Genomic DNA, 25,545 nt, shown 5'->3' with positions numbered 1-25,545 from the left:
ATATTTTGCAATATCCATGGGTTGTACTGTCAGATTGTCTCCTGTTCTTTGTTGTTCCTCTGTGCACCCGAGGACCAAATTTCGTCTACAGTGTCACTTGTAGTTCTGACTTTATTCTTCTGGCTAATAGTCCTAAGCTGAGGGAGGTTTGGAATGGTTCTTTGGCCAAATATATTTCCCCTTGATATGAAGCTTCAGTGAGGAGATTGACGGATATTCCCTATATTTGAGGAATTAAGAGGAAACGGAATAGGAGGTCCCCGTCTATACACTAGAGCAAGAAGGTAACTTTACAACTGTCTAAATATTTTGGAATAGTGATCAGAATGTTTAAAAATATTTTCTGCTGAATGAAATACTCACCAAGGGCTCTGTCCTATCACCAACTCTCTTCCTTTTATTCATGAATGACATTCTAAGCTGTACATCTAACCCTCTCCACTCATACACTAATGACTCCATCCTTCATCTTTCCATTCGGTTCTCGCAACGCCCATCTCAGCAGTTACTTCAGCAAACAAGGGATGAGACTATGGCACACCTAATGTCTGACTTGGCTCGTATCTCTGACTGGGGTAAAGATAATCTGGTTGTTTTTAATGCATCAAAGACTCAGTTCTTACACCTATCAACCTGACAAAATATTCCACAGGTATACCCACTAATGTTTAATAATATTCAGCTTAATCCTGCATCATCCTTGAACATGCTTGGGGTTTCATTTACTCGGGACGTATATTGGAAAGATCATATTACATCTCTTGTAAAATCTGCTTCCAAGAGATTAGGTGTGCTAAGCTGACTCCGTTCCTTCTCTATCCCTGCACAATTGTTGACTCTATACACGGGTTTTATCTGCCCCTGTGTGGAGTACAACTCTCTTGTGTGGGGAGGCTCCCCACATACAGCTCTTCTCAATAGGGTGGAGTCAAAGGCTTTTCGTCTCAGTAACTCTCATTCTCTTACTGACTCCCTTCAACCTCTGTCTCTTCGCTGCACTGTTGCATCTTTATCTCTTTTCTATCGCTACTTCAATGGTCACTGCTCCTCTGAACTGTCTGTATGCATTCCTCCACCTCTACGACGTGCGCGTAGCACCCGTCTAGCAGCAAACTCTCTAATGCAAACTCTCTAATGCAAGAGTTAACCGTTACTCCCAATCCTTCATTTATGCAATAGGTCAGCTCTGGAACTGTCTCCATCTGTCTGTATTTCCTGCTTCCTATGATCTCCAGTCTATCAAACGCAGTGTGTCCAGGCATCTCGAAATAATCGGATCTTGAATTTGGCTCTCTCTTGTATTTTGTTTTTCTCTTGGAAGGAACAATTACTGCGGGCTCGCGGCCTTTGGTTCCTTTTTCCTCGCATAAAAAAAAAAAGGGATCAATTTGAAATTAGCTCTTTGCAGCCCCTGTAGAGCCTCCAGAAGAGTTACCGATGCCTTCCAAGGACCCCCATGATGATGCCCAGGGACATTAGTCTTATCCACATTCACAAAGAATCCTAAATTTATAATATTTGTAAATACATGAAGATTTATTGTGCATACAATGTCAAAATTTTAAAGTAGTATCCGTAGGGCCTAGCGTTTTTTTTGGACTAACAGCACCGAGGGGCTGGCAGGAAGCAGCTCGGCCGTTCTAGTTAGCCTAACATTAACAACAGGAATATCTGCTTAACTGTGCGAAATTCTAGCCAAAGAACAATGAAAAATAGTCACGTGTACCCCTAACTCTGCTGGTAAGGACCTAGGAATTTTATTGCAACAATGACTAATGCTGTTACCGGCCAAGCAATTATAACTTATTTCCAGCTAGCAAGCCGACTACCACATTCCCAAACTCCTCTGTCATTATCATAACCTCTATTGTGAACACGTCATGAAGAAAGCACCTTGCTCCATACTTACTGACTTTAAAAAGTGAACTTTTGACGAGGAAGCTGGCTGCCATGTGGTTGAAGAAACAGTCTACAGTCCTTGAAGATGCAGGTTCGATCCCACGGTTTAAGGATTTAAAATCCTTTTATACCGACTTTACTGGTCTTCTGCAAAATCCACTGCTACGTCTACGAAACATTACTACTAACATCAGTAAGCTAGCACGTTCGGTGTTCATTATAGGCGGTGGTGCCGAATTGGTAAATGTGAAGGTGGGTGGCATATAAGAGGACTGATGGGCTGTGAGGAAAGAGTTGCCAAACTTGTGACCAGAGTCTGGCACAACAATAATAGCTGTATGAGAAATGAACCAACTATAGTCGCGGCGGCGACTCTGAGGCTGTTATTATCGTGCCCGGGCAACCTACCATTCAAAAGTGCGTCTGATTCCGTGTATAATATGAGACATGTGTGAATCGTGTATAATAATATTCGTATATAATATATTCGTGCATAATAATATGATTCCTGTATAATATGATACGAAATGGGACGCACTTTTGAACGGTAGGTTGCCAGGATACGATAATGACAACCTCAGAGTCGTGCTCCGCGACTGTAGTGGTAAGTGAATAAACAATGGAAATAATAACCCTTTGAGCAGTTTCGCTTAGCAGCTTGTCCTAAAAGGAACGTTAGTGACATTAAAAATTTGTGAAGAATATGAAGGACAGCAAATCAGAAATAACAAAAAAGTGTAGATGACTAAATTGGCCATCTCTCAATCTTCATTCCTGACCCATTACAATAGATCAACATTGAAATATGGTGCTAGCCACGAATAAATGTTATGGAAAGGATTCAGAATTGTAGTTTTGACTTATGCTGCCTTTGAACTAGAACAAATGTGCTGGAAAAGCACGAAAATCTCTACCAAGTTGAAGTGGGCGAATTATAGTACGTGGTAATGGAGTATAAAAGGGAATGTGGAGTAATGGGATAAGGATTATTCACTGAGTAGGGATAGAAATGCCTGGAGGTCCTTGTGTTGTGCAATTTCTTATGTCATATGGCATCATACAAGCGGTAACGTAAGATATCGAGATAGAGAAGTATTAGTATAGCTTCTCCGAGTGTTTTGATTGGTTACAGAAGGACACAAACTTACAAACTGGATCTGGTATAAGTAATCGGTATTTAAAACAACTACTGTATGCACACTACAACCACCAAAATCTACTACAAACACCATTACCTATAACTACCACAACTGACACTATGCTCTCAGTACCCTAACATCTACCATATAACCTTTGCCAACTGCTACAACTAACGCGCCATCCACAGGTGCCATGATAACCACAGCCAAGGCCCATAGAAAGCCACCTACAATAGCAACTTCCAATCCCTCTCAGCTCTCCCACTCCTACCACATAATCACCATCCGCTAAAACCAAAACTACTCTTATCAACACCACCACAGCCACCAACCTTATCCCTACCAGTATCACCACCATCCTGTTGTCCTGCCTTATAAAACCGAGGCAGTTTTTGTCTAACCTTATGGTTCGATTAAATTTAAGGCTTAAAATTGGACCTAAGCTGTGCATGTTCTTTTCAATAGGTTTATGGTAACATTATCTCAAAGCATAATATTAGACTTCAGCTATGTATGCCTTATTAGCTTTAGGATAAAATTAAAGCTTAAAATTAGACTTAAGCACTGCTTGTTTTCTTTGACAGCCTTATGAGAGAGCTGAAAGCTTAAAAATAGACTTAATCTATGCATGTTTTTTAAGTCTTATTGGAAAAGAACAGATTTAAGCAATGCTTGCTTTTTTCTCATAAGAGAAGGTACATAGCATGAGGATTAGGTACAATAATCTTAATTGTTATGTGAACTTACATACCTGGACTTAACCAAACAGAAGAGACCTGATATGTCATTGCATGCACACACAAAAACATTAAAACATACGTGTCGACATAGTGAAATATACAGAGGGAACAATGAAACAATGAATCAACTCACTTCATATATATATATATATATATATATATATATATATATATATATATATATATATATATATATATATATATATATATATATATATAATATATATATATATATATATATATATATATATAAATATATATATATATATATATATATATATATATATATATATATATAAAATATATATATATATATATATATATATATATATATAAAATATATATATATATATATATATATATATATATATATATATATATATATATATATATATATATAAAGATAGATAGTAACATACGAACATGGTAGGGAGACTTTGTGAAATAATTATTGGAAAGAATGAATAATGCAGAAACTGGTAAGGAATCATGGGAAAGTGAAAGCGGAGACAAAGACATAAGGAAGAAGAGAGGGTGACTGGGAGAGAGCAGGAGGCAAGAAAGGGACTGGCGTGAGAGAGGAGACAGAGATGAAGAGCTAGATCACTGTAACATATGAGGTTGCCGAAGTGATCATCTGTTAATCCCTTCACTCTGATTACGTATATTTTGTTTTGTTTTGGCCACAGCTTAATTTTTCTTGGCTTAGAGGAGAATTTTCCAACTAAATTTGTGACCTGTGAGGGTATGCGGCACGTTGGAATACCACAAAGTGTAAGAGAACGGGCTTTAAAGCCTGTGTCACTACGTGAGCACCGCGTTACTCCAGTAAGTCCATCAGTATAATTGGTTAATCTATCGGACGGCACTGGTCTATTCCACTCTCATAACTTGAATACTAGGTCGTGGTTGCATGCAACTCAGTAAGCCTAAGCAATAAAGTTGCAGTGAGTCTCTTTGGTTCATTTAGTAGGTTTGTTTTTACCTAACGGAAATGGTCCACTCCTAGAACTTGAATACGAAGCCATGGTTGTGGCATTCAATGAGCCTTAATCGTGAAATAGCAGTAAGCCTCTTTTGTTAATAATTAAATAGACCCTCCACTCTGAATACACTTAGTTATCAACTTAACTGAAAGGAGTTACAGACCTTCGTCAGATTAGATTTTACCAATTTATTTCTTGCCTGTTGACTGGAAACTAATGCATGTCACTGCACTTCCTGTTTTGAGGGGGTGGGGGTAGGAAGGGCTACATGTTCATCATTTTTATTCGCCGCTGCAGTTGTATACCTGATTGTCTGCATATCTATCTAACTACTACCCCAATTACGTAACATGCTTAGGTTCCTATGGTTCAATCTTAACTGAATAGACTCGTGTGGCGTTTACGGGAATATTATATCAATGTCATCTCCACTATGAGAGGGCTATGACTGTAATTGTACTCACATGTTGCTGTGACATTCTCAGATATAGAAATTCACCTGGCATTTACTGCAAGAGAATACTTAAGTTAATCCGATCATTAGGGGGTTAATTTTCAACTAGTTTACATGCATACCTGTTCCTACAACTGGCTACCAGGCCTCAGGTGTGATCACTTTTCTGACGATACCTTGACTTATGAACTTATGACCTGCTTCCAGCCCATCTTAAACAACAACGTGTGCCATCACTCCCTCTCCACCCACACATTTCACCTCATCTCCCCATTCCTTAATGGCCGATTAACTTGATAGACTCAGTTGTTTCCCTTTGTTCCCGTTCATCCAGCAGTACAGTTGGGGACTTGGCTATAAACCGAATACTATGGGTTATATCCTGAAAAGAGTCTGTGGCTGAGTAAGTGAAATGTCTGCTTTAATGGCCGTTGCGCAGTCAGAGACACGGATCTAACCTTTCTTCTCCATTCCAAGGACGTTTTCCTGTGTTTTTTTTCCTTTTATCTTCTCCACAGCTATGCCCTACCCTTTTCCTCCGATAATTGCTCTCAAACTTCATTGGTCCTTCTTAAAAGGCTCCCCCTCTGTCTGTAAATTTTCATGTTTTCCCTGCTCACCGTTCTCTTTTCTCTCTACTTGCATTTTATCTCATCTTATTTCCTATTCGACACTACATAGAGTTCTGTCATATCTTCCTGTCTACGTTTAATTTTTCCCTCTCTTTTTTCTTATCTACCTATCTTCCTCATTACTTTGATCCATAACCTACCTCGCCTTGTCTGTCATATCCCCCCCCCTCTCTCTCTCTCTCTCTCTCTCTCTCTCTCTCTCTCTCTTTTACACGTATATTCTCCGGTTACCTCATTTTCTCCGTGCTGCCTTTGTAACCTCCCAGTGTTCTCCTGTCTTTCCCACCTCTTCTGTCATACCTGTAGCTGTTCTTTGCTGATCCATTTCCATGAGTTATTACCTTTCCTCCCTAATTACCCTCTAGTAGTTATTAATTACTTTTTCATGGTCTGGTGTGTTATTAACGACTGACACTCCTGCCTCCCCTCTGGCCTCTCATAGCCTCCACCTACCTGTTATCTCTGCCTCACCTTGCCTCCGCCCTCCTTCCTGTGCCCTGCAACCCTTGGAAATCATAGTCTTTGTCTCCACCATAAATTAGTTTTTAGTATTCCTTCATATTATGCTTAGTTGAATCGTACGAGTCGATTAGAAAATGCGTCTCTGCGCAGAAACGTATCGGTTACGATGTGCTGTACTGTTGAAGAGTCGAACTAGTGGAACAGTTCCGGTACAGTCAGGGACAAAAGTTCAGCTGCTTTTTCCTCAGCATCGGCTGTACATTTTGACAAAGAAATATTAGTCAACAGAGGAAAGTGAGATGTTGGAAAGTTGAAATATTAGGCGAATTTTTTGTCTGACTGTAGCTAGTGCCTTGCCATGATAGACCAGCGAGAAAAATATGACAGGGAAATGGGGAACAGAGTGGCTTCAGGAAACAAAGTGATTGTTGTTAAGAGCCCTTGGCACTCAGTAGAGATCTGGATGTTGAGGCTGCAAGGGAACTGCATGAGTATACTAAGTGTTTACATTATCGTATGGGCGTGAGAGACGTTAGTATTATTACTGGTTTAAAAAAAAATCGATATTAAAAGCAGGAGAAATGAGACCGCTAAGAGATGTATCTGACGTTTACAAATTGGTCTGGAAAAGAAATGCAGACTATGAAATATGTGCAGTGTACTCTCACTGGGTAGAAAAGAGTAAGCGTGATACTGGACTCTGTGTGAGGGTCAGTACGTACTGTACACTGAGCAACAAAGCCGTGCACAGCTCACAATCATAGTTTGCACTGAAGTATCTGAGGATCCAGGACTGAAGTAATTGATAGTAGTCCCTTCCCCAGCCAACTGATGGCGTATTGAGGGGGTCATGGGGAGAGGGAGAGGGAGGATGAGGGTCGATGAAATGATAAGAAAGGTCTGAAGTGATGGCGATTGACGCAACCAAAATTAGAATGATGCTGGGATCCCATGAAAATAAAACGACAGAAGATTTTTTTAATCACACACACACACACACACACACACACACACACACACACACACACACACACACAATGAACGTCTGTCAGTCTTATGAGCCGAAGGATACATCATAAGCTGACGAAATTAATCTAGTGTTAGCTAGATATAAATATAAATGGGTTTATCGGGGTATTATCTACTGCTAGGGGCAACAGAAATACTTGCCAGGCTAATAATTATCGTTTGAGGGTTATGCGAAATAAGCACGCATTAATTTCATAGTTAATACTTTAAACCACTTTAGGCCGTTGTTGCCTGTCAGGTCAATCGCCAGCAAGACCATAAGCCAACTTAACAAACGGTAAAGATCATAAGAGCCAGACCTAAAAAGCGCGGGATAATATTCCCTCACTGAATCCTAGATGTTTTCAGCATTACGAATATGTGTAATGTTATGTGCGCATGGGTTTCGGAAAACTGACAATTTGTCTCATTTTAGTCATGCACCGCAATTTCGGTAACATAAAAGTAACACCCGTTGTGTCAACTGAGGATGTGATTATTCTGTACACTGGCGGTCAAAAGTTCTGTCCTGATCCCAGGCACAACGTGAATCTCTACCAAATGAGGTTCGAACAACGGTGCTTCGATAGCAGGGGGATGTGAGGTGCCTGGGCGGCAGGAGACGGGGTCAGAGGGAGGGATTCACTGTCCAGATCCATGGGATGATAAGTAACCAGTATTGCCATGATCTCAATATGATTTACTGATAAGGTTGGGCTGTGATATTGAAGACTTACAATAATATGAGTATGATCAAGTATTCCATGAGACTGTGGAATACATGAATGTCAGCCTTGGTATACTCGTAGTGATTTTCAGCCTCTGCATTTCAATGCTGGAGGAAACGGACAGCACGAAATGATGAGGTTAAGCAGATTATAGAAATATCCCAGACTACGAACTTGGATCAAAATAAGTAACTCTGGTTATTTTGTTGTATTTCCCTTTCTCTTGCATCTCGATCTCCATTCCACCCATTCTCACCCTTCCTGTCAAACTCCTATCTCCTTCCTCCCTCTTCCTTACCTCTCTCCGCCCACTCTCGCTCTTCATACCTACTTACTCCCTCCCCAGGGGAGCGCGGTAGCTCGGTGGTAAGGTGTCGGGCTCGTAATCGTGAGTTTGCGAGTTCGCGACCCGGCCTGTGGCTGCTGTGCTGGGAGGGGTAGCGCTCTCCTGTAACCCTAGCAGGGCTATATGATCTGATGAGGTCTAGCTAGGGGATTAATCCCTTACTCCCTCCCCTGAGGGTCCATGGACTTCCTGTTTAGGACCATTGTTATATGTGATCTAAAAACAAGTGGTAGTGGAAAGTTTCCCTTTACTACATATACCACGACATTCATTGCATAAATATTATCTGGAGACGGTCAAACCAGCATTATTCGTAGCCTATTGATTATCAGAATAAATACTCATTTTTACAAACTTTCCATTATTCATTGCACGTATATATATATATAGATAGATAGATAGATAGAGATATATATACTGTATATATCATCATCATCATCCGGACCTCCATTTCCACCCTACGGCAGGATAAGAAGTAGCAGCCACCAGGCAGCCCAAGTCTGCCCAGTGCCCAGTCCAATGGACCACGCTTTCATTCAATCATCATTTAAACCCCCGCAATCCTGGCTCTACCTAATACGCCAAAAACATTCACCATATTTTACAGCTTAACTTAAACGATATATATATATATATATATATATATATATATATATATATATATATATATATATATATATATATACTGCTGACTCGGTGCGAACTGTTTAAAAAGCATTGCAAGTTATCATGGATGGCAAGAATGGTAGGAAGATAAAACCCCATAATTATGTAGTGAAATGACATGTGTGGTTGTTCAAGAGAGAGAGAGAGAGAGAGAGAGAGAGAGAGAGAGAAAGTTGTTGTTCTGAATGTAGACGAGAGCGGCAGTGCAAGATGGTTTTACCAGTTATCGTGCAATATAATCAACAATGAACTATGAATAGTCTAAGACTACAGTACCAACTATTGCATTATTTGGTATTCACTGTACAAATAGCAAAGAGGCGCGGCAATGCGATAGGTAAAGTGAAGAATGCAAACGATCCTGAACATTACCCTCCGTGGCCATATCATCGGGATGTGGGAAGTGGGAAAATCATCTAGAGAAGTTGCCCTCTTCACAGGTGTCTCTGTCAGGATTGTGAATCGATGGATTTGTCGGTGGCAAATGGAGTTGCTCAGTGATGACAAAGCCTAGCAGTGGAAGACCTCAGGTTCTCACCGACAAGATGTCGCCCGTATTGCGGACATGGTAAACGAGCAGTCATAGTGTTCAGCAGTTCAGGTTGTTCGGAGATTACAGCTTACAAGCGATCAGCGGACGACGAGAAGACGCATTCACGAGATTGGCATTCACTGTTACAGGATGGCCAAGAAATAAAAACTCTCTCAAGCCAGTAAAGAGTGTAGACTAGGCTTTGCTTTGTAGTATGAAGGGGCAGACGTAGATTTTTTGAACAGTGATATTTACTGATGAGAAATGCTTCACGTCGGTGGATGCAGGGGCTCGAGCGTGCTGGAGACCAGTAAACACACAGTATGAGATGAAAAATATACAGAAGGGATGATTGAGGCTGGTCACTCTCATCTTAAATGTCGGGACCAACTGCCTAGCCCCGGGCTCCTAAGCTCCTCATGGGGCAATGTAGGATTGGATGATGGATGGATGGATGGGAAAAGTGGTCGAGTGAACCTATCATTTGGGGGATGGATGAGGGCCATAGGACCTGGAGAATTGACGAACATAGGAGGAAGATTTACAGGACAAAAATATATTGACGTATTAGAAAACGTTTTTTGCCATCCGTGCGAAATATGGCAATCCCACTTCCTCATCCTATTAGACCTGTTCACGACAGGAGTCCTGTGCAGATGTGCACATTGTTAAAGGATTAGTTAAATCAACACCAGGAAGTGGAAGTCCTCGATTGGCCCTCAAAAGGTCGTGATCTAAACCCGAGCGAGAATTTATGGGCCATTATATGCCATGACTGGGACGTGGGTGAAGAAAAACGTGTTCAGGCTGTAGAACGTAAAGCCCTTGAGGTTTGGGAGTCTGAGGAACCGTCCAAATATTTGTCATAATTTAGTGACATCCCTACCCAGGAGGGTTGATGAAGTTGTTCAAGCTCAAGGTGGTTGGACCTTGTAAGCTACTGATGTGTTTGCATCCTTTAATTGCTTGATGACGAAATTTTCTTTGATTCCGTGTGAGGTATCTTTCATAATGAAAAGTAATACCGTATGTATTCTATGTGAATATACCGTAGGCAATGATTTACCAAATGCCTGGCACTATATTTGTCAATATCACCCTTATGTTTCCTAGGTTACTATAAATTAGTTTAATTATATATGAATGTGTTTTTCTTAATACAGTCAAGGTGAGTTACTTGTATATGTAAGTAGTAATATTCCAATTTTATATCATAAATACACTAACTACTTTACTGTGTGTCACTAATAGTGTTTGACTGATATAAAAGGATTTGTTTAACTCATGTGTTTCAGTTTCCTCTAAATTAAAATTTGCCGATATATTTTGCTAACTTCATCCCGAGCACCTTCCCCCAAAACTGATTGAAATGACCAGGCTTTTGTCATAAAGTCCTTCCATAGTTGAAGGGACTCAAAATCACTGTTGTATACCTGAAAGTGTGGTATGAATTATAACCTTATTAAAGACGGAAAAGTATGACCAGAATATACACTGAACAATTTAATATCCAATGATAACCCACGACTGGCCCCTTTACAAAGAAAGCAACGAATCACAGTTATTCAAACGATGATTTTAAAATTGAAAAACAAACTGATTGCTTCTACACTGCGAGGACTGAGAAACATCACAACATTAACCATCACCTTATAAAAAACTGTCATGAGGAGTAAATAGTTATCTGTATATCTTGATGTTCGTACTTATTAATTTAATATAACCTTATCAGTGAATCATATTGAGATCATAACAATATTGGTTACTTATCATCTCATGGATCTGGACACTGAATCCCTCCCTCTTACCCCGTCTCCTGCCACCCCGGCACCTCACACCCCTTTCCTCCCGAAGCATCGTTGTTCGAACCTCAGTTGATAGAGATTCATGTTGTGCCTGGGATCAGGACAGAACTTTTGACCGTCAATGTACATTCATTACCGTCATAATTAAAAAAACAATGTTGACTGTGCCAGTACGTGGAGATTTCGTTAAAAAATTCACCACCAATCAGACATTTCGTATCACTTTATCGCCCGACATCCTCCTTTCTGCCACCATTCTTCCATAACTCCAGTGCGACATCTCTTGACTGGGGAAAGAACTAATATCAACTGTCTCAGTTCTCGCACCTCAGATGTTTCAGTGTCCAAAAATGTGAGCTGCGCAGGATATTTGTTGTTGAATGTACTGTACTGTACAGTGTGAGACAGTGACTGTACTCAGGGACAAAATATCGCCTATTCCACCAAGTCAGCTTCACATTTAAGGTTTATCCATCACTTTCCTCTCTGACGCATCAAATCAGAAAGAATTGCATATGGACAGAGAAACATATCAAACCTCTCTCAGTTAAGGAATATTATGCAGCTGAGAAATGTGAGAAGTATAAGAGATGAAATGTTAGGCGAACTTTTGTCCGCTAGTTTACGTTACCAGAGAAAGTATTCAATTCGGTATGAGAGATGTGTGGGAGTCAGTGTGAGTAATATAGACTGGCTGGAGAACCCAGATTTTTAGTGAACGTTGGAAAAAAAATTCCTGTCAAAGCTTTCTTCGTGTCATTTGACGCAGAAACCTGTCCACTGTGACATACTAAAAATCCCCATTAATTCACTTTAAGGAAATTTTTTTTGGTAGGACTTTGAAATTATTGATATTTTTACTCTTTCGCCATTTTCAGTCAAACGATTATTGGGTAGGGGTAAGGATACCTTTTGCCCGCTTTCACTAAAAATTTGGGTCCTCCAGCCAGTCTTTTGGAGAAAATCCCCAGAACCCTGCACTAGGAATAATTGTCTGTCTATCTATTTATAGTTCGACACCCTAATCCCGCAAAGGGTGGCCGCAGACAAAACGCCTTCAAGTCGCTGTCACCCACCATTTGACTGCCCTTCACCCAACTCACTCCCCACTCCTTCATATACCTCCCAATCCCGTCCCTCAACCTCATCCTCGGTCTCCCCCTCCCTCTCCCTCCCTCCACTTCACCTACATACACCCTCTTAGTCAGTCTCTTATTCTCCATTCTCTCCACATGTCCAAACCACCTCAGTGTATTTCTCCTAATTTTCTCAATCACATCCACATCCAACCCACAACGTTCTTTCACTTCTTCATTCGTCAACATGTCCCTCCATGTCACTCCACATGTCTCCTTCTAGCAAGGTCCATGCCTCGCTTCCATACGTCAGGGTAGGGATCACAGTACTATCATGCAACGACTTCTTAAGTTCCATACTCACCTCCCCATTTCTCACCAACGCCTTCAGTGAACCAACAACCTTCCTCCCCTGCTGTACACTTTCAAGCACTTCATTCCCAAAACTTCCATCCTTACTCATCACGCTACTCAAGTACTAGAATGCACTCACATTCTCCATATCCTCACCATCCAACCTCTCTGTGGATTTTGTGACTTCATTCCTCTCAAACACCATAATTTTACATTTGTGTACATTATTCTTTCAATTCCTCTTCTTACACACTGTCCCAAATTCATTCACCAAACCTTGAAACTCCCATTCATCTTCACTCAACAATACTCTATCATCAGCAAATAGCAACACCGGAATCTTCCACACCTCACACTCATTCATTAGGGCCACCCCCCCCATCCACTGCCCTACCTTGCATCTGCTTTACAACCCCATCCATGAATATATTAAACAGCCATGGAGACATCACAAATCCCTGTTTCAGTCCCACATTTAGATCAAAGAACTCACTCAGCTCACCATCCACTCGCACAGTAGCCCTAGCTCCCTCGTACATATTCTTCACTGCACTCAACAATTTCCCATCCACTCCATATGTTCTTAATACCTTCTACATACCTTGCCTATTTACTGTGCCATATGCTTTCTCCCAGTCCATGAAGGCAGCATACACTTTCTTTCCCTTCTCTAGATACTTTTCCACTAAACATCTTAGAACAATTATCTGATCTACACACCTTTTTCCTTTCCTAAATTCCCCTTGTTCTTCTCCAACTAGCTCCTCTGTTATATGCCTAACCCTATCAATGAGTATTCTTCCATACATTTTTCCAGTCACACTAGGAAGGCAAATACCCCTTTGGTTACCACATACATCTCTCTCCCTTTTTTCTTTGTACTGAGATAGTCTGGTGAGCAGGAGTAGCTCAGCACGAATGACAGACACACACCGGAAGATTTGCAGGACGAAGAAGTCTTCCCTAAAGCGATCTGTGTGAATTGCATTGAGCCTTTCACTACTGCAGAGCCAGTGACCATAGGGAAACGGGCCTTAGTAACCTCATCAGCTTCAGTGAGGTTCATGGCAACGAAAGACTCAAAGTATATCTCTCTGATGCAACCAGATCTGAGCCTGTTCTTATGCATGCCAAAAGCAGAAAAAGGTACCCAGAGTCTCGCAGGAGCAGTATGACATCAGGAGATGGGGATGCTCCATTCCAAAAACGTCTCCGGTCTATATCTGCAGTTCAAGGACAATTTGACTGGAAGGAAAACTGCTTCCTTTGTGGACTTTCAGCATGTCATGATAAGAAGCACCAGAACAGAGATTCTGTTCATCGAGCAGAAACGCTAACATTTACTGACAAAATTGTTGAGCAATGTGACAAGAGAAATGACACCTGGGCAAGCGAGGCTCACAATAAGATACAGGGCTGTACTGACTTTGTGGCTGCAGAGATGGGTACCATCGCATTTGCTCTTCCCCCTTCAGACTTAGCATCTCATCTGCGAAATTAGTAGGTTGTCCGAAGGATGAATCAACGCTAGGGTGGTTTAATAGCCTCTGCACCTGGTTCGAAAGTGAATGTGTCAGAGTTATACATTCTTGATGAACTCAATGAGCAAATGTGCAAAATAGCAGGTGATGCTGAGGTGTACAGTCTGAAACGACTTAAACAAAGGCTCTAATATTACTATGGCGATCATGTGTTCTTCGCAGAAATACATGGGAGGAAGAATGTGGTTCGCTTTCACGATATGGCAAACTACATAGTAAACAAAAAATGGTACTGTGATCAGAAGTCAGAAAGTACAGAAGATGCGTACAGAATAAATCATGAAGCTGCAAAAACAATTAGGGAGGAGGTGCATGCAGCTACCTTCCCTGAGTTGAGTACCCATCAGCTTGTGATATTAGAGTCATGGAAAAGGAGAAATAACACATGCCATGAATTCTGGACTCACTGATGGCGAGTTTGATGCCTTCAGACAAGTGAGTATCGGCCAAGCCATTCTGCAGGCCATGAGGCAAAGACAATTAGGGTACTCATTATGTTTGGCTTGGATGTTGAGATGGACCATGTGTTCGGATCAAAATGGCTCATTGATGAACTATTCCAACTTGGCTTTTCAATTTCTTATGACGAGGTCAACATGTTTAAACAATCCATGGTGCAAGTTCAAGACTGCGAGACATTAATGTCTCCTATGGACCAAACCTCACACAGTAGGTTAGCGATTAAGACCATAACATCTGTACACTTACTGGAGAAGGAATATTTCAAGGCACGAGAATAATTGCAATGTACTGTAGAGAATAGCCTTCAAGTGTCAAAAAGCGTATTAAACGAAAGGCAAGGGTCAAAGCTGATGAAGTCTTTGTTGGAAATAGGATACCGATAAAGCCATTCATTGGTCCCCAGACTCCTGCTCTGAGTGAACTAGTATTCGTACCAATACTGACATTGCTGTATCCCAGGCTCATATTACCAAGACTGCTTCCAGCTGAACGTGCAGCGCACTACCATAATTTGCGTGTTCATCTTTAGGTTGTAAATTGGACTGATCTAACTAATGACAGTCTAAAAGCATGGGAATGGGATTGGACGATGGAAAACGACACTCATTGCCCTGTGATGACTTACCTGGATGCTGCTCCAGTCAAGGTGCTTCGATTCATTCGATGCAAATTCAGGCCCACTGGCAAGAACGCTTGCGGATCAAAACAAAGTTCCTGCCAAAAGTGTGGAATGAAGTGCTTGATGGCTTGTCCCGAGTGTCGTGAAGTCATGCAATAACACGGGTATTGTTGTGACCTTAGATGATGAATCTGATGAGGGAGTTCTGGACGTTTGATAACTTGAACAGACAGATATGAACGGCAGATGTCTTGGCAGCAGCCATAATATTGAAATCTCTGATTGGCAGTCATCTTGAAACCTATGCTTAGCTACAATGTTAAGTTTACTGTTGTTATGTATGAACGTGTGATGTATACCTTTTAATTTGCTGGCCGTTAAATTATGGTGATTGCCTCTACTGCAGTTATCATTCAAGCTCTCATACTTTCCGAGATATTGAACAAAGTATGTTATGTCAGGCCGCTATCCTGGAATCCAAGATGGCTGCCCGTAGGCGTGGTTTTACCTGGGTCATTGAATGCCAAAGCGTATGTCACACCAAGCTGCTTATATAGCAATGTGATTTAAACAGCTCTGGTGTAATTATCCTGAAAAAGAAATGTATCAATTAAGTTATCCTTAACCCTACCCGATAATCGCGTGACTGAAAATGGTGGAAAAATCGTATAATAACAGTAACCTCAAAGTACAGCCAAAAATTTTTCCCAAATGGAAATATTGGGGATTTTTAATATGTGATAGTGTACAGGTTTCTGCATCAAATGACATCAAAAAAAGCTTTGAGATGAATTCTTTCCAGCCTCTACCCTTCTCCAACCAGACGAACATTGTGTAGAGTCAGTGTAGGAATATGAGAAGCCAGTGTGAGATAAGGCGTTAATCAGTGTAATGTACAGTGTGATGATTAGTGTGACTGAAGGCGTGTAGAGAAGTGGTTCTCAAATTTTTTCAGCACCGATACCCCCAGGCTCAACTCCAAGTCAGCCTGATACTCCCTCTCTGATACTGTTACATCTTTCACTTTCAGTTTCCTGTAAAATGAGAACAGAGGATGACTACGAACAAACAGCTAAAGTTACCATAAACTTTTTTTTTTTTTTGTCAGGAAGCCTTTCTGGATATCTCCAGAAATTCACATCGATATCCACTGGAGGTATCGAAGCACTACTTTATGAGTACTTGGTGTAGAAACAGCGTCGCAGACATTGCAAAACTGTGTGTCTGCGAGACACAGTGTGAAAGTGTGTAGAGGCAATGTGAGAAATAGTATGAAAAACAAGTGTCATCATGAGACACAATGTTAGAAACAATGTACGAGTCAATGTGAATTAATAAGGAAGTGTATGAGAATGTGTGAGACAGTGTGAGATACTGTTAAAAGACAGTGTGAGAGTCAATTTGATTAAGGGTGAGAGATAGTGTGAGAGGATAAGAATCAGAGCGAAATAGTAGTTGTTTGACTAGGGTGTCACATAGCACGACGTCATGTTCTCCATTAGTCTCACGCAGAGAGAAAATAGTTTGGGTGGGGTTGGGTGTGCGAATACGGGTGGTGTGAGGGGTGAAGAGTGGAAGTGAAATGGAAGGATGAGGGTGAATATTAATGTAGGCGTGGTGGGCATCGAAGACAGGGGTTGGGGTAGGGATGAGGCTAAGGTGGTAGCGGTGGGGATGACCAGTAGTCGAATACCCGTTTCGGAATCCTGTCTGTTCACGAGGTTGGTTTTCTTACAAATTTGTTGTTACTGTTGGTAAGGACTTTAGTGAAGAGTTTGTAAATGACCGATAATAAGCTAATGGGTCGATAGTTACTAAGATCTTTTGAGTCAGCTTTCTTGTAAAGTAAAATAACTATTGCATTACACCATGTTTTGGGAATTTTCTTTTTATACATTGCGTAAATAACACTTCGTGGGCAAATGGGGTCCCTGCGGACCCCAGCATGTTTTTAAAATGTTGCCATTAGGCCATTTTTTACTTTCACAGCCTGGCCTCTCATGACTTTTATTGTAGATGGTTATTTTATATCCTCATAAAATCTAAGCAAAAAATCTCGCATGATTAAGGAGTGACATTGCAATAAATGTCAGTGGGGTCCGTCAAGACCGTGTGACTAATTTTTTATATATATTTTTGTCAGATATTTCAGATTATAAACATCAGGACAAGGTCAATACCAGTAGCAATGTTTTATGCCTCAATGGCGGTGGCAGAAGGTGACCAAGAAGAAGAAAATTAAGATGGTGATTTATCTGTATCCGACACTGATGATTATGAAGTGCTTGAACGATCGGACAGTGAAATTAGTGTGAGTAGTATTGAGTCTCCTGTGAGTGCTGATGATAATTCTGAAAATGCAAGTGGTGATAGTAATACAGAAGATGCTCATCAAGAGGATAAAACAAGAAATTGTTGTACCAAATTTGAACATTCTAGGGATAGTTTTATATTATGATCATGCTAATTTACTTTACACATGAACTTGTTATTATTCTGAAAACCTGTTCCAAGTATACTGACATTCAGACATTCATATAAGTGTAGAATCAGTACTTCCACACTCAAACTTTAATAAAATTGTGCTAAAATGAAAATTTTTTGTTAAAATAATAATATAAAAAAAAAAGGACACTTGGCGGGTTGGTTGGTTCCACGTGCCGTGTCCTGGGCAACATATGTACAAAGTTTAGTAGATATAACTTTAAAAATATGGCCGAAATACACCATTAAGGTTTGAGGTCCGCCAGGACCCCATCGGCCTTCCGTGTAACTTGGTAACCTTTGGCCCACGAAGGGATAAGTGTGCAAGCCTGTTTTGTACTTCTGCTCCTGTATCTAGCAGTAAATCTGTTATTTTCCCATCTTCTCCCGGTGCCTTCCCTCGTTTCATAATTTTAGGAGAAATGTTTATTGTCTGCTGTTACCTCAGGTATTTCACTTGTGTAAACTGAATAGTTAGCTATTGGTACTACTGTCTTTGATGCATACAGTTCTTTGTTATATTCTTCAACTCTCTTCACCATCTTATCTCTGCATTTAATGACTACACCGTTTTTTTTCTTTCAGTGATGTAATTTGTTTGCTTTCCTAGTGCCATTTTACTTCTGACCTGTTTCAGACTTTTTCCTTTTTTGGAGAGTTTCTTTGATCTGATCCATGTTTCTCTTTCTTTTTTCTTCTCTTTATCTCTTGATGATAAACTTATTTAATTCCGCTCGTTCTATTTATTTTTTATTTTTTATATTTACTTTAATTTCCTATTTTTTCATGATTTCGAGTGTTTTTCTCTGAATACTTCTTGGCTTTGGTTGTATTAAGTTTTCCTACTACATCCGCTGATTCTCTTAACACTTTTGTTATGCTGTCATTCAGCTCATCAGTGTCACGTTCAGCATTACTCAGAGCCTGAGTTCTGTTCCTTATTTCCAATTGAAAGGCTGCTTTGTTTTCGTTTACTTTTATTGGTTATGCATTTTTATCTCTAATCATATTCCTTCTTTCACTTCTGAAATTGAATTTGACTGTGCAACCCACCATTCTATGATCACTACCTATATTTACTTTGTTGATAAATGTGACGTTTGTGATGGTGTTATTATTATCTGCTATAATGTTCATTATTCTCATGTTATACATTTCAGCAAAATTTATTACCATTTCCCCTCTTTCATTCCTTTCTCCCACTCCAAATTTTCCTATATATGCTTCTCCGTTTTTTGATTTCCCAACTTTTGCAAGGCAGTCTCCCATGAGTTTAGTGCATGTTGTCTTTTCTTCTTCATTAATCTGGGAGATGTCATCATAGAATGTTTCTATTTCTTCATCTGAGCTTTCAGAAGTTGGTGCATATACTTCTATTACTTTCAGGGTATTATTTTTTGCACAGTCTAATTACAGTGTTGCTCTGTCAGATACACTGCTGGATTTAATAATATCTGCAAGATTTATGATTATATATATATATATATATATATATATATATATATATATATATATATATATATATATATATATATATATATATATATATATATATATATTGTTACATAGCCTATGATTTCATCATCCTTTGTGTAATTCTAACGTACAGTATGCTGCATGTTTGATCACGAGCGTGTTCTACCTCACTCCCCCTTCTACCCTTATAGTAAAGTAAGTCGTTCTTTCTGTTGTTCAGAGCAGGATTGTCAACTCTTTGTCCCCATGGCTTCATTTGCGCGTCCTTCTTACAAGTTGTATCAAGCTCTGCCGGCCCCTATATAATGAGCTCAGTCTCTGCATTATTGCCACTTAGATCTACTCCTCATTTTGTTCACATCTCTGTCCTCCCCTGTACAGTTGTTATTATTGTGAGTGCTCAGGAAGTCTCCAACCATCTAGCAGCTATGTAATTTGAGTATAATTGTTATTGCATTTTTTCTTGTACTGTGTAGCGTAGGGTGTTAATTCTTAGGCCTAGTAAGGTTTGTGTAATTCATGTGTTTTGGGTGTCAGCCCTTATTAATAATATTTTGTATCTGTAATAATATATCTTGCATTCACTGAGTATTATCCGGTTCTCTCATTTTATCAGGGCTGACTTAGATATATTTACTCTTGCTAATTTCGTGTTAATAGAGGCTATTGCAGTTAACCATATATGTAACCTTTTTGCCATTACATTATCCTTATGAGTCCTGAATGTTTTAGTTGTTAGTTTGAGCATTAAACTTTAACTTGTAATTTTACCTAACTCTTTTGTTTTGAACCTGGAACTTTACGGGACAGTAGTGATTTTTAGTATTCTCACTTAAAGTGTACATTATCTTTCTCTGTTCCGTAACATAAATTTGGCGACCTCTTATCAGGATATTCAGGATATTATCATAAGGATATTGCTTGATATTTTGTGACTGTGATTTATTCATGATGTCTACTATTACTACTCTTGATGAAGCCAAGGATTTTTTGTCAAATGTGCAAACAGTGTGTGATGTAGAAAACAGAACAAAGAATGAACTTAACCAGCGCCGTCCCGAGGACGTACTTCCACGTCCTCACGTTTTGTCACAGCCAGTCCCGAGGACGTACTTCAACGTCCTGCAATTGCAAGGTTCATAATTTCCACAATTTTCAAAATTCGCGGGAGATTTTCGTTTCGCCCAGGTACCCAAGCCTCCCCTACCTGCCGCCAGGCGGGCAGCGTCCTAGACCCCGCGTGACCCGCGCTCGCCCTTGTGTCGGTCACTCACCTGCCAGCAGTGACCCAGGTCAGACATGGCGCGGAAAGGTCTCTCAGATGAGCAAATTGCATCCGTCCTGGAAGCCTTCACTGGAGACAGTGATTCTCCACTCGATGATGATGTGGTGGATCGCGATTACGTCCAGCCAGAGGAAGAAATAAGTAGCAGTGATGAGGAGGTCCCTTCGCCCCGAAAAACGCGGTATGTGACATACCGTAAGGCAAGGGAAGGCCAGCCTGCTCCCCAACCACGTGCACAGCTATCTCTCCATCACGATTCTGATCAGGACAAGGATGAGGACGATGAGGATGACGGAGGCCTAGGACGTGATATTGCCGAGTGGTTGGGAAAGGAGAAAATATCACCACGTGGATCAGAAGGTGGGGCGAGACGACACCTAAGGTATGGTTCAAGTACTTTGTCTGGGGAAGTAGCAAGTGGTGTGGTGGGATTGCTGGGAGAAAGGGAAAGTGTTGTGGTGGCAGCGCGGGGTGAAAGTGAGAGTGGTGTGGGGGTAGTGCGGGGTGAAGGGGCCAGTGGTGTGAGGGAGGCAGCACGAGCACGTGGTGCTCATAGGCCTAGGGGAGAGGAGGTTGAGTCACTCCCCAGCACTTCTTTCGCCCCTGAATATTCACAAACTTCCTCCCCACAGCCCCAGGATGTGGGGAAAGGAAAGAAAAGGAAGGGAAAGGGCAAAGGAAAAGGGAGAGGGAAGAGAAGTGCGAGTGATGAGAGGCGCCGCTCTCCACCTCCCCAACCTCCCCCACCACCCTCACCTCCCCACCCTGACGAAGGGGACGATGGTGACGTGGCTGGAGACGGTGGTGTCACGTGGAACTGGGAGGATGGGAGTAATTTTACTCCCATCATTCACCAGTTCACTGAGGAGTGGCGGTCAGGTTGCATGGCTCCAGGTGTAAATGCTGGGTCGTCACGTTTAGATTTTTTCAACTTGTTTTTTGATGAGGCGTTTGTTGGGCGCATAGTAGAACAGACAAATATATTTTCACAATCCCAGCGCCTTGAAAGTGAACGCCTAGGAACCACAAGCAAGCATGCAGAACAGTATGACTTTCCCGTGACTATATCAGAGATGTTCCTATTTTTTGCCCTGGTAATCTTGATGGGTGTGGTGAGGAAAAATCAAATTCCTGCCTACTGGACAACGGACCCAATCATCCTAACACCTTTCTTTGGAAAGGTGATGGGTCGTAATAGATTTCAGTTTATTCTCGGCCGCCTCCACTTTTTTGATGCAGATGATCCAGCCAATGCAGATAACACCGATAAAATGAGGAGAATTAGGCTGGTATTTGATCATTTACGGGAAATGTTCCGCTCCTCATTTTATCCCTACAGAGACCTCGTCATAGACGAGAGTCTTGTGTTGTGGAGAGGCAATATTTCCTTTAGGCAGTATATACCCAGCAAGAGACACCGTTTCGGGTTCAAGATCTTTGTTATGTGTGACTGTAAGACTGGTTATGTGCAAGACATAGTCTTGTACACGGGCGCACAGACAGATATAATAGAAGATCGGAGTATAGGACTCTCTGGGGCCGTGGTGAAGACAATGATAGAAGAGTACCTTCATCGTGGTCATGTTTTGTACCTGGACAACTGGTACACTAGCCCTCTTCTCGCTAGGTTCCTCCACCAACACGACACCGGAGTCTGTGGTACAGTCAAGAGAAACCGTTGCCATATGGTCAAGATAGGGAGGAAACTTGACAAGAATGAGGTGGTTTTCTTCCAGGCCAATAACATCCTTGCAACCCTGTGGAACCACAACAGGGAAGTTTGCCTCCTATCAACTGTTCACAGCCCCCTGATGCACCGCACAAACTCCGTGGATCACCGTAGCGAGAGGAGGCGCAACGTATGGAAACCAGAGTCTGTACTTGCCTATAATCTGAACATGAGGCAAGTTGATCAGTCAGACTCGATGATTTCAAGTGTTGACTGTGCCAGGACAACGATGAAGTGGTACAAGAAACTCTTTATCCACTTGCTCGACATCACGGTCCTGAACGCCCACTACCTGCACGCAATGACCACCGGAGTATCCGAGACCTTTGAGGGGTTTGTGAGGGAGCTGGCACGTGAAATAATCGCCAAGCATGCCCAGGAAAGACCCCCACACCGCCCCCGCGCCCCCCGTGCTGCTCAGACTCCCCTACGTCTTGCAGCCCGCCACTACCCCAGCGCAATCCCTTCCGAACCAAACCGTCGTAAACCCCAGCATCGCTGCCATGTATGTAAGCACTCGACAGTCAGACCATCAACGCAGAGAAAAGACACAAGATACGAGTGTGTCGAGTGCAATGTTGCGTTGTGCCTTCAGCCTTGTTTCAAGGAATATCATAATCTCGTACACTTCTGAAACTGTGTGGGAAGGCGAAATGACGCTCATGATAATGGTAAGGCCAGTCAGTAGGTGCTAAGTCAAATATACGAGTAAAGTTGAAACGGGTGTTATTTTTTCAGAAAAGTAATGTATAAGATGAGAATTAGTGTAAGTGGAAAGAATTGTTATCAAAACTACACCCACTGTGTAAATCTGGTCAGTAAATATGTGATAGCAAGGAAATAAAGTGGAAACGGGTGTAATGTTAGCATGAATAAAACGTATAAGTTGAACATTACTGTAAGTTGACATAATTGATGTCACGATTACACCCACATTCTGGTCAGTAAGTATGTGATAGGAATTATATACAGTGGATAATGTTGTAATGTTAGTAGTAAGGTATTTTATAAGTTGATTACTTGTGTAAGATGAAACAAATGATATCGCAATAACACTCCCTGTGTAAGTACGCGCTAATATGACGCTAAGTTCCATCGTACGTTCAGAAATTATGTGATATCAATTATATCAAGTGTAAACATGTGCAATGTTAGTGGAGAATTATTATATAAGTACAAAAATAGGTTGTAAGTTGAAATAGTTGTCATAGCGACTTCACCGTGTGTGTTATTATGCGCTATTATTACGCTATATATTTACGTAAGGCCTGAAATAATCTCAAAACAGTTCTATAAAGTTGAAAAGTGTATAATAATATTAGAAAAGTATTATGTAAGTAGAAAAAAAACAATACGAGTTGAAACAACAGTCACAGCGAGTTCACTCACTACGTAAATAGTTGCTAACATTACGCTAAATGTTATCAAAAGGCCTGTGAATACGTAAAAACAGTTCAATAAAATGTAAAATGGTATAATGTTATTGTAGAAGTATTATGTAAGTAAAAAAAATTATATGTATCATGATTTTAGAATGTTAGCGATTCATGGGAACCAAGTTGGCCGATTTTGCTCGTTTCTCACGATGGTACAATGCTTATTTCTGCTCTATTTTTGTATAAAATCCAATATACTCTTTTATCACATGTTTTTATGTTTGTAATAAATTCATTTCTACTTACCTTCATTGGTTTCCCAAACTTATAATACCATAGAAAACGTTTGATGCTCACACCGCCTAGGGAGAAAACGGGGCCAGGTGGGACCAAGGCATACCTGTTTAAGCTAATTAGGGACCCCAGGGACCACTTTCTTTGCCACCGGCCATTGTTTCTGACCAAAAGCGAAAGTTTAAGCAAAAAAAAAAAAAAAAGGTCGAAAATTGCCCGGGATTGGGGGGTACCAGTGGTCGAAAAGTGGCCGGGACGGGGCGAGTTAAGCTTGTTGCTCAACAACTGGGAATTGCTGTTCGCTCTCATCATTCTAAAGATCAAATTGTTGACATGATTAATGAAAGCTTGTTTAATGTAACTCCTCCAAATGAGCAAACGCAGATTGAAATAGCTAAGTTACAGCTAGCTCTGCAGGAGGCTCGTGTTAAGGAAGCTGAGTTTCAGGCTTGTGCTAAGGAGGCTGAGTCTCAGGCTAAGGAGGCGGAGTCTCAGGCTCGTATTCAGGAGGCTGAATTTCAGGCAAATGCTCGGATTCAGGAGGCACAGGCACAGGCTCAGGCACAAATTGAACTAGCTAGGATTCAGGTAGACCATGAGTATCGCATGAAACAAGGTGGAACTGAATCATCTAGCTCTGATGATTTTGATGTGGCTAAAAATGTTAAACTTCTCCCTTCTTTTAATGAATCTGATTTAACAAAGTATTTTCAGTTGTTTGAGAGGGTAGCTACAGGTTTTAATTGGCACAAAAAGTATTGGCCAGTACTCCTTCAAACTGTTCTCACCGGTAAAGCTCAAGTAACTTATGCATCTTTGCCCCAGGATCAATGTGATAATTATGATGTAGTTAAGAGCTTCATTCTTAAGGCCTATGAACTTGTTCCTGAAGCCTATAGAGTAAAATTTAGGACAACTTATTAGCAAGATAAGCAATCCCATGTTTAGTATGCAAAAAACAAAGAAGATCTGTTGGAGCAGTGGTTAAATTCTAAGAATGTGGATTCTGATTTTGGTAAATTTAAGCAGATGATTTTGCTGGAGGACTTCAAAAGGTGTATTAATAAAGATGTAAGCCTATATCTTGATGAGAAAAGAATAGATAATTTATCTGATGCTGCAGTTTTAGCTGATGAATATGTTCTCACTCACAAGAGATATTCTAAAGAAAAAAGGAAAGCTGAGAGTAAGTACGTTGCCTCTACTCAGAGTACAGGTAACAGGAATGAGAATAAAGATGATGTTTCTCAGGATGTAAATACCAGCTTCACCTCTAGATTTCAGAAAAGTTAATGTACTTATTGTAGTAAGCTTGGTCATACTACGGAGAAATGTTTCAGGAGACAGCGTGATGTGAACAAAAAGGAGTCTTTAAATATTCAGTCAATTGGTCTAGTGTCCACCCTTGAGAGTTCCCAGAATTCTTTAACTGAGTTAACTGAACCTGCTTTG

The sequence above is a fragment of the Coenobita brevimanus genome, chromosome 75, assembly GCF_032717465.1.
Source record: "Coenobita brevimanus isolate Jiangsu-jjx chromosome 75, ASM3271746v2, whole genome shotgun sequence".
NCBI lineage: Eukaryota > Metazoa > Arthropoda > Malacostraca > Decapoda > Coenobitidae > Coenobita > Coenobita brevimanus.
The sequence above is the reverse complement of the archived record's forward strand: the minus strand, read 5'-3'. Positions refer to the sequence as shown.